This window comes from Microcaecilia unicolor, chromosome 1, assembly GCF_901765095.1.
Source record: "Microcaecilia unicolor chromosome 1, aMicUni1.1, whole genome shotgun sequence".
NCBI lineage: Eukaryota > Metazoa > Chordata > Amphibia > Gymnophiona > Siphonopidae > Microcaecilia > Microcaecilia unicolor.
Window position 1 is genome coordinate 326,744,509 of NC_044031.1, and position 14,945 is coordinate 326,759,453.

The window sequence follows — 14,945 nt, forward strand, 5'->3', positions numbered from 1 at the left end:
CTTGCAATCAAGAGGTGGCCAGTTCAAATCCCACTGCTGCTCCTTGTGATCTTGGGCAACTCACTTAACCCTCCATTGCCTCAGGTACAAACTTAGATTGGGAGCGCTCCTAGGACAGAGAAATAGCCAATGTACCTGAATGTAACTCACCTTGAGCTACTACTGAAAAAGGTGTGAGCAAATCTAAATAAATAATCAAATATATAGCCACCAGAACTGCACACCAGCCTCAAGATGTGTGCACATCATTGAGCAACAGAGAGACATTATAATATTCTATCCCTTTCCTAATAATTCCTAGCATCCCATTTGCTTTTCAGGCACCACCACGCATTGGCACAAGATTTCAGTGTGTTTATGATGACACCTAGATCTTTTTCTTGGTTGCTGGTTCCTAGTCTCAAGTAACTATGATTTGGATTATTCTTCCCAGTGTACATCACTTTGCATTTGTCTACATTAAATTTAATCTGCCATTCAGATGCCCATTCTTTCAACTTCCTTCAACTTTTCACAATTCACTTGTGTTCTAACACTTCTGAATAGTTTTGGGTCACCTGCAAATTTAGTTACCTCACTCATTGTTCCCATTTTTAGATCATTAATAAATGTAGCACTAGTCCCACCAAAGATCCTTTGGGCACTCTACTATTCACCCTCCTCCACCGAGATAATTGGCCATTTATCTCTACATAGAAAGGCAGCAGAATAAAGAAGGACATTTCTCTTATTTGCTGGGGCAGAGAACAAACCATTATCCAGAAGCCCAGTGGTTCCCAAACCTGGTCCTGGAGACAGGTTTTCAGGATATCTACAATGAATATTCACGAGAGAGATTTGTATGCAAGTTTCTCTCTCATGAATAGCTGAAAACCTGACTGACAGGGGTGCCTCCATGATCAGGTTTGGGAACCATTGCAGTAGCCTGTAAAGGGATGATTATAGGTAGAGCTTTCAGTTACCCAGTTCAGGAGGGAGATTTTAGGCCAATTTCAGAGATTGGACAACCTCATCCTGATGCATTATGAAACCTTCAGTGCTAATGTCAATGGGTAAAAATCAGGGACTATGGATACCATGCTGCTTTGGGATGTAAGTTTAAAACCAGGATTGGCCAAAGAGTCTCTTCTAAAGCTAAATAGCTTGGCAGATCTGGTAATCACTAGGCGCTTGTCTAATCGAGATTTGCAGGAGAAAAAAAAAAAGAGGCAACAAATGTAAACAAACACTCAGAAAAAAAAAAAAAAAAAGAACAGCAGCTAGCAAGTGTCATACAAGGCTCTGCTCTCCTAGGTGTTTGTTGACTCTTGTCTAAAGAGGATGTAGCAGAAAAGCTGGAAGGTTCTTCCTGTTCCAGGAGGACTGTAGGCCAAACCTGGATTTCTAACAACCCTACAGTGGTGTATTATGGGACCTACTGAACCGATTTCTATGAGCAGAATCGGGGACTACAACTACCATGCTACATTAAGAGGCGAGTTCAGAGCAACCTACTTACCAAGTTCCAGCAGGGTGACTTTGATCTCCTGCTTTGCCCTCTACACCCTCATACTCACCCACTCCCTGCCTTTGACAAAAGGCTCTTGCATACTCCTCTATGTCCCACCACAGCAGAAGCTGAAGAAAGCATGTCTCCTGTTGCTGGCTGCCAATTCATCCTAGCCATTAGGATGAGGCAGGAGATAGGAAACAGCAGCAGTCAGCCTGAACTTTATTTAGGTGCCCTGGCTTGATCACTGTCCTAATGCCCCTCAGTTTTCAGGCAAAGAAAGAGTCATCTTGCCTGCCAGTCTGGGTTTTGGGACTTCCTTCCTCAAGCCTCTTATACCAGATATATATGAATGTTCTTAAGAATTTGCCCTGGCTCAGATTTGAGCTAACTACTTAGCCCCTGCGGTAGGTCTCTATGAGAGAAGAAAATAGATGATGTCTTCTGTTTCTATAGTGTGATGAGATCAACATTCCACTACTTTAGTAGAATTTGAGCTGACCCAGTGGCAGAACTGTGCATGACCAGGCAAAAGTCCTTGGTTCAATCCACGGTCTTATTTCCCCCAGCTCAGTTGGACATCTCCCTATATAAAAAGCAACACCAACGTTCTATGAAGCCTCCAGCCGGAAGTGTGAAGGGGGCGAGATACCCGGTTTCCCAATGAGTGTCTGCCCCGCCCTCTCTGTAACACAGTCAGTGAAGGAAAACAGCAGAGCACGAAATCAAATCGCTGGCTCTGTAACAGTGAAGGACTCAGAGGGGGGAGGGGAGAGAGGCCAGAGGGCAGGGACACACACACTCCCACATGCACACAGAAGAAAACATTGCTAGCCCTCGTTTCATTTGCATCAGAAACGGGGCTTTTTTACTAGTACTATAGAAAAGATAGCATTCACAGCCCCCAAGGAGGAAGTGTGATCAATTAGTGCCCTGTGTGGAAAATGTGATTGGCAGTTCTACCACACCGCTTTCTTTTAACAGTGGTCAAGACTCCAGCACCACACCCTTTACCTAGAATTTTTATTTCCCCCCCCCCCCCCCCCCATGCCCCTTTGTTTCCCCCTACTGGCATGATGTGAAAGGGCATGGGGTGGGACAAGAAAGTGAGAAACATATGGCAACACCTTTCATGTATATGGCATCCTGTGTAATCTCACAAGCTAGTACTGGGTGCAATGGTACTCATACAGATTCAAGATCTACAAGGTTTTGTCTCAAGGCCATCACTGTTATGGCCAAGCTGGGTATGTTAGGAGGGGGGGGGGGGAGAAGGAGGAGAGATAATACCTGCAAAAATGCCTAAAGTTAAAAAACTTATGTTAGCTGGATAAAGCTACAGTAGCCAGAAAAGGATTGAACATTTCTCATGCAATGCTTAAACACCTCCCCCCCCCTGAAAAAAAAAAGTCATAAGTACAAAGCTAAATTAAAAAAAAACATTGTATGATTCAGAGGATGGGAGGAGTAGCATGCCACTTCCTCAGACACTGATTTTGTTTTTTAAGCTGCTAGCCACAGAGTTCAAAAGAAAAACAAACTGGGGAGAGAGGAGCAAGAAGGGAGATATTCTAGCAGAAAAAGATCTGGGAGTTTTACTTATCCTATTTTACTATAATTCATCTTACCTCAGAAAAAGCTGGAATCCAAGCCGACTTTTCTTCAGCAGCAGGTGAAGGATTTAGGGTAATGCCACAGTGCATAAGACCACAGCTGTTGTAAGTAGTATGGCAACCATAACCCCAGTTTGAATAATAGCTGGAAGGTTCATAGCACTGGTTTTGGTTGGGGACCTGGATCTGGAATTCTTCTAGTCTGTCATTAAAGAAAAATAAATCAGGATTTATTGGCAAATCATAGCTTAAAATAAAATGGGTGGGATAGAAAAAGAATGTAAAGGGAACAAAAGATTCATAATATGATTTATCTTACACACTGCTGCTCTCAATGTCTAGAAGTACACCAAAGGTTATTGATGCTACACAAAAAGCATCAAGGCTGTACAGACACTTACTTGGCACGTCTGGTTTACATGCTATTTTGGAAAAGGTTACTTTAACTTCTGGAATGCACCAGGGAAGACAATAAACTAAGCTAAACTCAAACTTTTGTACCTGCAATCTCCTACCCACAAAACAAAAGCACTCCACCTTTGCCAAAACCAATAGTAAAGATTTTGCAGGTTTAAAATAAAACCTGTAGAATTAGTATTGCCAGCCATATTATTATTTTTGCCCACCAGCTGGACAGATCAGCTCTGCTTAATAATTAGCCACTGGTGTGTATTTAAAGAGTACCAATTATCCACTTCAGCTACTCCTGAGAGAACTAATTGCTGCTTCTTAATTACTTCCTCCCTAAGCAAAGGAAAAATCAAATCTTAAAAATGAAAGGAGATGTAGAAACAAAATGTTTTATCATAAAACTCTTATTGCTAAGAGTCCGGCAAGGTCATTTATACAACAATGTACTTCTTAACCATCCCATGAGATCCTTGGCGCTTTCTGACATTTAAGAGAGCAATAGCCTATGGCCATTGAGTTCAATGGCATCTGACAAGGGTTTGCACCCTCTATAGTTAGGGTGACTTGAGAATTACATGTACTCAAGAATTAGCTCTAACAAAAGTGCAAATCCCCATCATAAAACATTTCAAGGTCTTTTAGAAAAACATAATGTCAATAAGTTATGTTTAAATCTCTTTGTGCTGTTGATTTTCCTAAATGAATAGAGCCTTTTCTTGTTCCCATCCCCCCTGAAGTTCATTCCTGTTTTGTGAATGGTCATTATATCCACAATGGATTTGCCTTGAGTTACTCTTTCTCTCTCTCTCCAACTTCAAACAAGAAGGCCCTTCCTTCAAAGATGTGGCACTCACATTATGCTTCTTGTCGTCAACATTTACCTTTTCATTTTCGAGCTGAGTTATGGCTGACATATCCCAACCACAGAGAAATCATAATTTAAACTTATACTTAAGACATCAGAGGATGAAGTTACTTGTTTTTTATTTATTTATTTATTTATTAACTTTTCATAACTTTACAAGCATTATACTTGCAACATGAAACACAGATATGATTAATACACAACATCCAAATAGGAATAAAATTATTCTAAAGAAAAACATTAATGTTTCATCATATCTTCCTTTGACCACAATTAGAGAGGAAGGAGTCAAAATTGTTCAGGGGAACATAAAAAAAAAAAAAGAAAAGTTATAGGAAAAGGCCTAGCCTTAAATACCACCATAGAATACTTTATGTTGGTTTTATCATTTGACAAGCTTTTTCATATTTATAAATTCTCTCAATTGTGTTGGTACAAAAAACACATACTTTATGTTTAGATATTTTATAACACACTTGCAAGGATAAGCAAGTAAAAAAGTTGCCCCTAAAGACCTGGTTTCCTCTCTCATTTCCAGAAACTGTTTTCTTCTTTCTTGAGTGATTTTAGTCACATCGGGAAATATCCACAATTTCTGTCCACAAAATTGTTGCTGTGTATTTTTAAAATAAAGTTTTAATACAGCATCAAAGTCTTGTTCAAATACAAAAGATACTAGGAGGGTAGCTCTGGTTACAACCTCGGTCAAGGAGTCCTCCAATATCTGTGAAATGTCCTTCAATTCTTCAGCTTCCTCCAAAACACCTTCTCGATCTTTTTTTGTAGGTAAAAAATAAATCTTATTTATCGGCGGAATATTTTGAGCTGAAAATTTTAAATTCTCCAGAAGAAACTTTTTGAACAAATCATATGGTAACATTCCTACTGGTTTGGGGAAATTAAGAATTCGCATATTCAATCGCCTATTATAGTTTTCTATTTGTTCAATCCTTTGACGCATAGACATATTATCTTTCATCACTGCAATAAATTTTTCATTTGTTTTTACAGCTTCTTCCTGAGAGTGTTTTTCCTGATCTTTTAAATCCTGCTTCAGCTTATCCAAAGATTGGGATAGCTGGCCTACAGTGTTGGCAAGTTTTTTAGTCTCTTGAGTAGAATTTATAATTAAATCTTGCATTTTTTGCATTGACTGCCAAAGCATGTCAAGCATTACCACTCTGGGCGGGTTCTCCCGCGTTGTTTTACCTTCAACAGCTGACTCCAACTCTGGGATGGGGCCCTCTCCGCCGACCACATCGCCTCCGACTTCCGGGGCTTGTAGTTCGGCAATCCCTTCCCGAATCGCGGCTGGACAGAGTGGAGTACCAACAATCGGGGGAGATAAAGAGGTCTCAACTTCCAACGACGTCCGAGCCCCTGCACTGGCGTCTAGCGGATTTCCTCCTCCCGAATCACCTGGTGGACGCCGAATTGCAAATCCGTCCAGAGTTCGCTGCATCGGGGAAGACGTAAGAGCCTGAGAAGGTAAGGCTCTCACCGACCCTTTTCGCTTATGGGGCATTATTTTTTGAGGAAAATCAGGTTCAGCAGCGAATTGTTCTGAGCAGGTTTACAGCGTTCAGCGTGTCGGCGCCATCTTGACTCCCCCTCTGTAAGCACATCTGAAGTTACTTGTTTAAGAAGCAACAACAGATTGAACCTTGCCTTCCATGGGTCACAGCCAGTGGTTCTCAAACCTGTCCTGGGGCCTTACCAGCCAGTCAGGTTTTCAGGATATCAACAATGAATGGGGGCCCCAGGACAGGTTTGGGAACCACTGCACTAGGCCATACCTCCATTTGATCTAATACAGGGGTGGGCAACTACAGTCCTCGAGGGCAACAATCCAGTCGGGTTTTCAAGATTCCACAATAGATACACATGAGATCAATTTGCACTGAAAGCAGTACATGAAAATAAATCTCATGCATATTCATTGTGGAAATCTTGAAAACCTGACTAGGTTGTGGCCCTTGAGGACCAAGGTTTCCCACTCTTAATCTAATAGAATGACCCTCCTCTAAGACTTTTTAAATGTTCAAATTGCTTCAGACTTAGAGACTGATGTTAATGACAATAATTATCTTTTATTGTAAATGAAACCCAGCCTGGATGAGTCTGTCCCAAGGACTGGACTGAGAACCACTGGATTAGAATCTCAACTCAGCATGCAGGCATTCACCTCAACATGCACACACTTTAACTCCAAAAATCCCAGACTTTTAAAAGAACATTCTCCCTTTTATTCACTGGCTGTAACTGTAGATTGAAAATTAATCACGCCAAACTTACTTTAAAAATTTTAGCCCAGGTATGGAAATGTTTTTAGTACCCAGGCATTTCTTCATTGGCAGATTGAAAAAATTGTTTAATAATTGCATTTTCCAGTAGTTTTTCTACATAAGCTGGTCAGCCAAGCCAATATGTTTTAAGATTCTCCAGAACCATTTCAGATCTGCCAAGCTATAAGACAGTGATTCCCAAGCCTGTCCTGGGGAAACCCCAGCCAGTAAAGTTTTCAGGATATCCACAATAAATATTAATGAGATCATTTTCCATACACTACCTCCTTGGTATGCAAATATATCTCATGCATATTCATTGTAGATATCCTGAAACCCTGACTGGGTTGGCGTTCCACCAAGACAGGTTTGGGAACCCTTGCTATAAGAAACACGCCACTTCAGATTTTCTCACACTGTTCACTTGGGTATACAACAAGGTTTTCAGGATTTCTTCAATAAATATGCATGAGATCTAGTTGCATACAATGGAGGCCGTGCATGCACATTCATTGTGGAAATCCTGAAAACACGACTGAATTGCAGCCCAGGCTTTAATTTAGATTTGCTCTGGCTGTGTGCGATTATATTATAGATCTGCACCCAAATCCTCTCCTGCGCAACCCAAAAGGGGCATGGCTATGGGAGGGGCATGGGCGGGTCGGGGGCATTCCAAAAAATTATGCATAGTACTATAGAATTTGAAGGTTGTGCACCCAAGTTGCAAGCCAGGATTTACACCCGGTTTGAGTTGGTGTAAACCCTCATGCCCAAAGTTGAGCACCACTATTCTAACAACTATTCTGTAAAGAGCATTCAGCTCAGAGTGCCCTGTATACAATAGAGCTGAGTGTGATTTTTCCTGGAGACTACTTTATGTGTATACTTGACTTAATGATTGTGTAAATATTTACACCAGTTCTAGGGCTGGTGTAAATGTCAATGCCCGAAACTTACACTAGTATTTTATAAAGCGAAGTAGGTCTTTATAAAATAGGTTTCATACAGACACTTTAAATGGCACTTTAACTAGGTGCCGCCGATCATTTACAATTATCCTCATAATGCCAAAACACACACACTCTCTCTCTCTCTCTTTGAAGCAATCACAACCCCATAAGATATGTTACTGATATTGTTCTGAATATGACTGCCATCTGCAGGTAATCAGGGGAATTGCAGTTGAACAGTGTGAATGACACGGGAATAAAATTTGTCATAAGTAGATAAGTATTGCCATACTGGGAAAGACCAAAGGTCCATCAAGCCCAGCATCCTGTTTCCAACAGTGGCCAAGATCCCAAAAAGTACAAAACATTCCATACTGCTTATCCCAGAAATAGTGGATTTTCCCCAAGTCCATTTAATAATGGTCTATGGACTTTTCTTGGTCTGTGACTCCTAACGTGGAACCTTGCATGATGTAGCTATAATTCGGGTTCCTCTTTCTCACATGCATCACTTTGCACTTGCTCACATTAAACATCATCTGCCATTTAGACGCCCAGTCTCCCAGTCTCGTAAGGTCCTCTTCTAATTTTTCACAATCCTCCTACGATTTAACGACTTTGAATAACTTTGTGTCATCAGCAAATTTAATTACCTCACTAGTTACTCCCATCTCTAGGTCATTTATAAATATGTTAAAAAGCAGCGGCCCCAGCACAGATCCCTGGGGAACCCCACTAACTACCCTTCTCCATCGAGAATACTGACCATTTAACCTTACTCTCTGTTTTCTATCTTTTAACCAGTTTTTAATCCACAATAGAACACTACCATCTATCCCACGACTCTCCAATTTCCTCTGGAGTCTTTCACGAGATACTTTGTCAAATGCCTTTTCAAAATCTAGATACACAATATCAACCAGCTCACTTTTATCCACATGTTTGTTCATGCCTTCAAAGAAATGTAGTAGATTGGTGAGGCAAGATTTCCCTTCACTAAATCCATGTTGACTTTGAGGCATATTTTCAAAGCACTTTGGGAGGCTAAGTTCCATAGGTTTCTATGGAACTTTGGGAGGCTAAGTGCTTTGAAAATATGCCTCTTTGTCTCATTAATCCATGCTTTTGAATATGCTCTGTAATTTTGTTCTTAATAATAGTCTCTACCATTTTGCCCGGCACTGACGTCAGACTCACCGGTCTATAATTTCCCGGATCTCCTCTGAAACCTTTTTTAAAAATTGGCGTTACATTGGCCACCCTCCAATCTTCCGGTACCACGCTCGATTTTAAGGATAAATTACATATTACTAAAAATAGCTCCGCAAGCTCATTTTTCAGTTCTATCAATACTCTGGGATGAATATCATCCGGTCCAGATTTTTTACTCTTCAGTTTGTAGAACTGCCCCATTACATCCTCCAGGTTTATAGAGAATTCATTATGTTTCTCCGACCATTTCTGGCATCGGTATCCCACCCAAATCTTCCTCAGTGAAGAAACGAAGCGAAGAATTCATTTAATCTCTCCGCTACGGCTTTGTCTTCCCTGATCGCCCTTTTTACTCCTCAGTCATCTAGCGGTCCAACTGATTCTTTTGCCAGCTTCCTGCTTTTAATATACCTAAAAAAAAATGTTTACTATCCAACTTATTTTCGAAAGAGAAAGACGCCCATATTTCGACCCAAATCGGGAGATGGGCGTCTGTTTCCCATGGGCGCCCAAATCGGTATAATCGAAACCCGATTTTTGGCGTCCTCAACTGCAGTCCATTCAGAGACGAACAAAGATCACTGGGGAGTGTCGGAGGCGTGGCGAAGGCGGGACTGGGGCGTGGTTATCGGCAAAGGAGAGATGGGCGTCTTTAGCTGATAATCGAAACAAGAAGGGCATTTTTGACGAGAATTTGGTCTGCTTTATTTGGACCCTTTTTTTTCAGGTCCAAGTCCCAGAAAAGTGCCACAACTGACCAGATGACCACTGGAGGGAATCGGGGATCACCTCCCCTGACTCCCCCAGTGGTCACTAACCCCCTCCCACCAACAAAAACCCACTTTACAACTTTTTTACCAGCTTGTATGCCAGCCTCAAATGCCGTACCCACCTCCATGACAGCAGAATGTGTTTTATCCTCTGACAGCCTTTCCCTGGTTCTGATGTGGGTCTCGGGTGAGTGTGACACCTTTTCTGTTAAGGGCACTGCAGAGTCACATCAGCAATGCATTCTGGTGGGTGTAGGGTATTGGGCTCCGTGATTCCACTAGCTTGTGTTAAATGCTCACGATGTTGGTAGTTGGTAGGCTCTACTCCCATGGTGCTTTTCCCTCTGCTTACTGGGTCAGAGTGTGCCCTGTTTTGTTTCCGGTAGTCCATGAGGTAGTGGCCATTTGTGTAAGACACTTTTAGATCCCTGTCATGTGTTAGCCACGTTACAGCACTTAGTTCTTACCCTGAATGTTGCTGAAAGAGGGCATTGTACACCATTCTGCCAGCTCGGACCTACTGCTAATCTCAGTACCAGAGAGACTCGTTGCCAGTGGGGCACAACCTCTGATCTGCAGTTAACTGTGCTTATTCAAATAAGTAAAGGTGCTTATTCAAATAAAGGATGTTTTCAGCGAGATTAGTCTTCAGGTGTGAACTGCTGTGCCAAGGTTATACAGCAGCAACAAGTCCTGTCCCTGGAGCACTTTTAGTGGATACTGCAGTGCACTTCAGGCAGGCAGACCCAGGCACCCGCAACACTTGTGGTGGTAAATGGGAGGCCTCTGAAACCCACTGTACCCACATGTAATTGCCCCCTTCACCCCTAAGAGCTATGGTAGTGTTGTACATTTGTCCCTCCCACGACCAAATGGCTTGGATTGGGATGTTTCTGAGCTGGGCGTTTTTAGTTTCCATTATCGCAAAAAAACAAAACAAAACACGCCCATCTCAGAAGGGACTAAATCCATGGCATTTGGTCCGTCCAAACCGTATTTTCGAAACGAAAGATGGACGCCCATCTTTTTCGATAATATGGTCTGCCCCGCCTCTTCACATACACCCGTTTTCGGACATAGATGCCCATGGAGATGGGCGTTCGCGTTCGATTATGCCCCTCTATGTGTTTTTGCCTCCAACGCAATCTTTTTTTCGAAGTCCCTCTTAGCCTTCCTTATCAGTGTTTTGCATTTGACTTGGCATTCCTTATGCTCCTTCTTATTATTTTCAGTTGGTTCCTTCTTCCATTTTCTGAAGGATTTTCTTTTAACTTGTGAAGAGCAAAGAAGCTACAAGCCCCAGAAGGCAGTGCAGCACCAGAGAGATTCAGAACCAAGGAACTACAAAGCCCAGAAGGCAGGGCAACGTCAGAGAAGCCAGGAGCTAAGAAACCCCAAGGTCCAGAAGGAAGTGCAGCAACAGCAGAGGGATCAGGTGAAGGGAGAAGATTCTATGCAAGAAAGGGAGGAGCCGGGGTGTAATTGGGAGATGGAATCAGATGGGGGAAGGGAGGAGCCCCTAGACGGAGAGGAAGGGGAGGAGAGAATGGAACCTGGAGGAGGTGGAAGGAGGGGAGAATGAGGAGGAAATGGAAGTGCTGGTGGAGGTACTCTTAAAGTGAGTTATGAACTGAACTGGAGAGAGTGAATGAAGCCTTGGTGAATTGACCCAGTGGGTGGATGTCAGGTGGTTTTGTGCTGACAAACGAGGGAGGTGGGTCATTAGGTCTAAGAGTGAGAAAGTGACTTAGACCATATTGCCATTGAATTGAACTGTTTAATTTCATTTCTAAGATGAACGGTGTTGGAGAGCAGTGCTAAACTGAACTGTGTTTGAAGGCAGTGCTAAACTAAACTGTGTTTGAAGGCAGTGCTAAACTGAGTTGATGAGGAAAACATTGCTAACTGAACTGAGTTGTGAGCAGTGCTCATTAGCTGTGTGAAAGAGCAGTACCACTAAGTACTGGATTAGAAGCAGTGCTGGAGAAAACCATATTGAAAGCAGGGCCGAAGTGAACTGTGTGGAAAGCAGGCCCAAGCTGAACTGTATTGCAAGCAGGGCTCCAATGAACTATGTTTACAAGTGGAACTACACTGAGGAGAGGGGAAGGCCTGTGAAGCCTTAAAGCAGATTAAATGTACTCAGGAGATAATAAAGCACTTCTGGTGATTTGCCTGTTGTCCGGAGACCCTGATTGCAGACTGTCGACTCGGGAGTGAAGGGCGTGCTTGGTGAAGAAAGGAAGACACTGAGAAAGAGTGGTGCAGATCTGGCGACTGAGCCTGACATATTATGGTGGCAGTGGTGGGATCACTGTGAACATCCACGGGAAGGAGGGAGTTCTGGACCAGACCAGTCCAGTCGAGCAGTCGGAGTGAGGTGAGGGAGTCCTGGAGGTTCCTGAAGCCCGTCGAGGGGGCCAACGCTGACAAAGGCGTATTACTCGCCTACCCAGGTAAAGGGTACCTAGGGAGGAGGCGAGGGAGGATACAGTAATTGGGGAAGCACAGTTTCTGTGCAGTGGAAAAGAGTTTGTGAGATACCGCACTTGGGTGGTTGTTTTCTGTCTTTTTGCAGGTGCGGGGAATCCGGTAAAGGATATGGATCCCAAAGAGCTGTTTGCGTTTATGACGCATCAATTTCAGAAACAGCAAGAGATGGCTCATCAGCTGTTGGAGGAGTCGTTGGCGGCTTCCCGGGCGCAGCAGCAACCTCTCTTGGACTTATTTCAGGAGTTGCTTCGAAGTGGAGGACGGTTGTCTGACAGGGGGCCGGATGGAAGAGTGGACCGAGCAGAAGGAGCGGTGGGAGTAGGAGGACTTCCAGGAGTGAACTGGCTGCCGTGGGGTAAGCTGACTGAGTCGGACAATATTGAAGAATACTTAGGGGCTTTTGAAAGGGTGGCGGTGGCTGCAGGGTGGCCCCAGGAACAATGGACAATTCGATTAGCCCCTGCACTGTCTGGTGAGGCCTTGGCCGCCTTTAGGGCTTTGCCTACACTGGAGGTGGCGGACTATACCAAATTGAAAGCAGCTATTCTGGACAGGTATGGAGTGAGCCGACAGACATATAGAAGGCGATTCAGAGAATTACGCTGGGTGGAGAGTGAAACACCCCGGGCGTTGGCTCAAAAGCTTTTGGATTTAGCAGGAAAGTGGTTAGAGCCTGAAAAGAGAACTATGAATCAGGTAATGCAAGAGCTTGTGCTGGAACAATTTTTGGAGGCACTACCTGAAAAGTTTCGGGTGGATTTGATAAAGAAGGGGTGTACGTCACTTGAGGAGGCCATTAAAAGCATGGAATGCTTCCTGGAGGCCCAGCAGTGTGAAGGGGGAGGGGGACGAATGGGGGAGAAAGTGGTAAGAGTAACAGGGGCCAGACCTTCAGTGAATGAGGAGAGAATGTGTTACCGGTGTGGAAGGAAAGGACATCTGAGGAAGGACTGTTTTGCGAAATTAGGGTTCACCTCGTACTCTCAAGGGCCAGTGGTAAAGCAATTGAGGCAAGCAGTGGAAATATGTGGGATCTGGGTCAATGCTCTGCTAGATTCAGGGGCGGATCAGACCATGCTGTCTCGGGCCCTGTGGGAAAGAATAAAGGGAAAGAGGGGAGTATGTAATGATAATAGGGGCCGGGAGGTCAGCATTCAGTGTGTTCATGGGGCTACCACTACATATCCCCTTAAGCGGGTTGGTATAAAAGGTCCTTCAGGGTCACACTGGGTATGGGTGGCAATATTACCCCGGCTACCTCAGGAACTAATTTTGAGGAGGGATTGGCTCCCATTTGTGCACTGTCTAAGAGAAAAGGAAGGGTTGGTCGTTACTCGGGGGGCAGAGAAAGAGCGAGAAGGAGTAGAGCAGAACTTATCACATATCTTTCCCTTTCATTTGGAGGTACTAGGGGCACCTGGGAAGACTCGGGAGTCAGGGCAGGTAAAAAAATTAACGCAGAGGCACAGGGCTCAGACAATGAAAGGGATTGAGCAGGTAGGGGAGTTTCCGGAGGATCCTGAGGAGTTGTTGAGCAGGTTCCCTTATTTCAGCAGGGAACAGGAGTCAGATCTCACATTGAAATATGCCTGGGAACGGGCGAGGGAGCCGGTGGGGGGCACACAGGGGCCCAAGTTTGTGATAGAGAAGGGTTTACTGTTTCGGGTGATGCCAGCTGAGGGCAATGAGGATGAGATTAAACAACTTATTGTACCTAGGGAATTCCGGAAGTTGGTGTTACAGTTAGCGCATGACCATCCTCTGGGAGGACATAAAGGGATCCATAATACAGTGAAACAGTTACTAGGGCGGTTTTACTGGCCTGGGGTATATAAAGAGGTAGAGGAATACTGTAAATCCTGTGTGGTATTTCAGAACCTGACAGAGAAAGGGCCAAGGCCTGCTCCATTGCACCCTCTTCCTCGAATTGAGAATCCGTGTGGGAGATTGGCAATGGGTATTATCGGTCCCCTACTTAAGTCCAGGAGAGGGTTTTCTTATATTCTGGTGATTGTTGATATGGCTACCCGTTTCCCCTGGGCCATACCCTTGCGAAATATCTCGGCCAAGGTTATTGCTGTAGAGCTGATTCGGCTTTTTTGTGAGGTTGGCTTTCCTAGGGAAGTGTTAACTGATAGAGGCACCAATTTTCTTTCTCGCACCCTTGCACAGGTTTGGGAGGCTTTTGGTATTAGACACATTTGTACTTCAGCCTATCACCCTCAAACCAACGGCCTAGTGGAGGGGTTCAACAGAACTTTGAAGATGTTGTTAAGGAAGGGGTTAGGATCACACTATGAAAACTGGGATCAACTTTTGCCTTTTGCATTGTATGTATCTAGGGAATGTGTGCAGGCTTCCCTAGGAGTATCCCCTTTTGAATTATTATATGGGTGGGCACCAAGGGGAGTGTTGGATATTCTCCGGGAACAGTGGGTACCTCCGGAAAGGGAGGATAAGACGGTAGTAGAATATCTTCATGATTTGAAAGGGCGGTTATGGAGGTTAGGCACTTATTCCCGGGGTAATCTAGAGAAAGCCCAAAGTTATCAGAAGACGCATTATGATCGGGGAGTGCAGGTCAGAGTATTTCAGGAAGGGGATAAGGTGGTGGTTAGGGTCCCGGATAATCCACATAAATTTTGAAGTAAATGGAAGGGACCCTGTACGGTGAGGAAACGGTTGGGCCCTGTCACTTATGAGGTATTGAATGAGCAAGGGAAGCCTCAGACCTATCATGCGAACTTACTCCAGCCTTGGCAGGAAAGGAAAGCCTATTGGGCAAAAGGGGAGGAGGAATTTGAGGAGGACTTAGGACCTCAGATAGCGGAGATCTTTATTCCTAGGGAAGTGACAG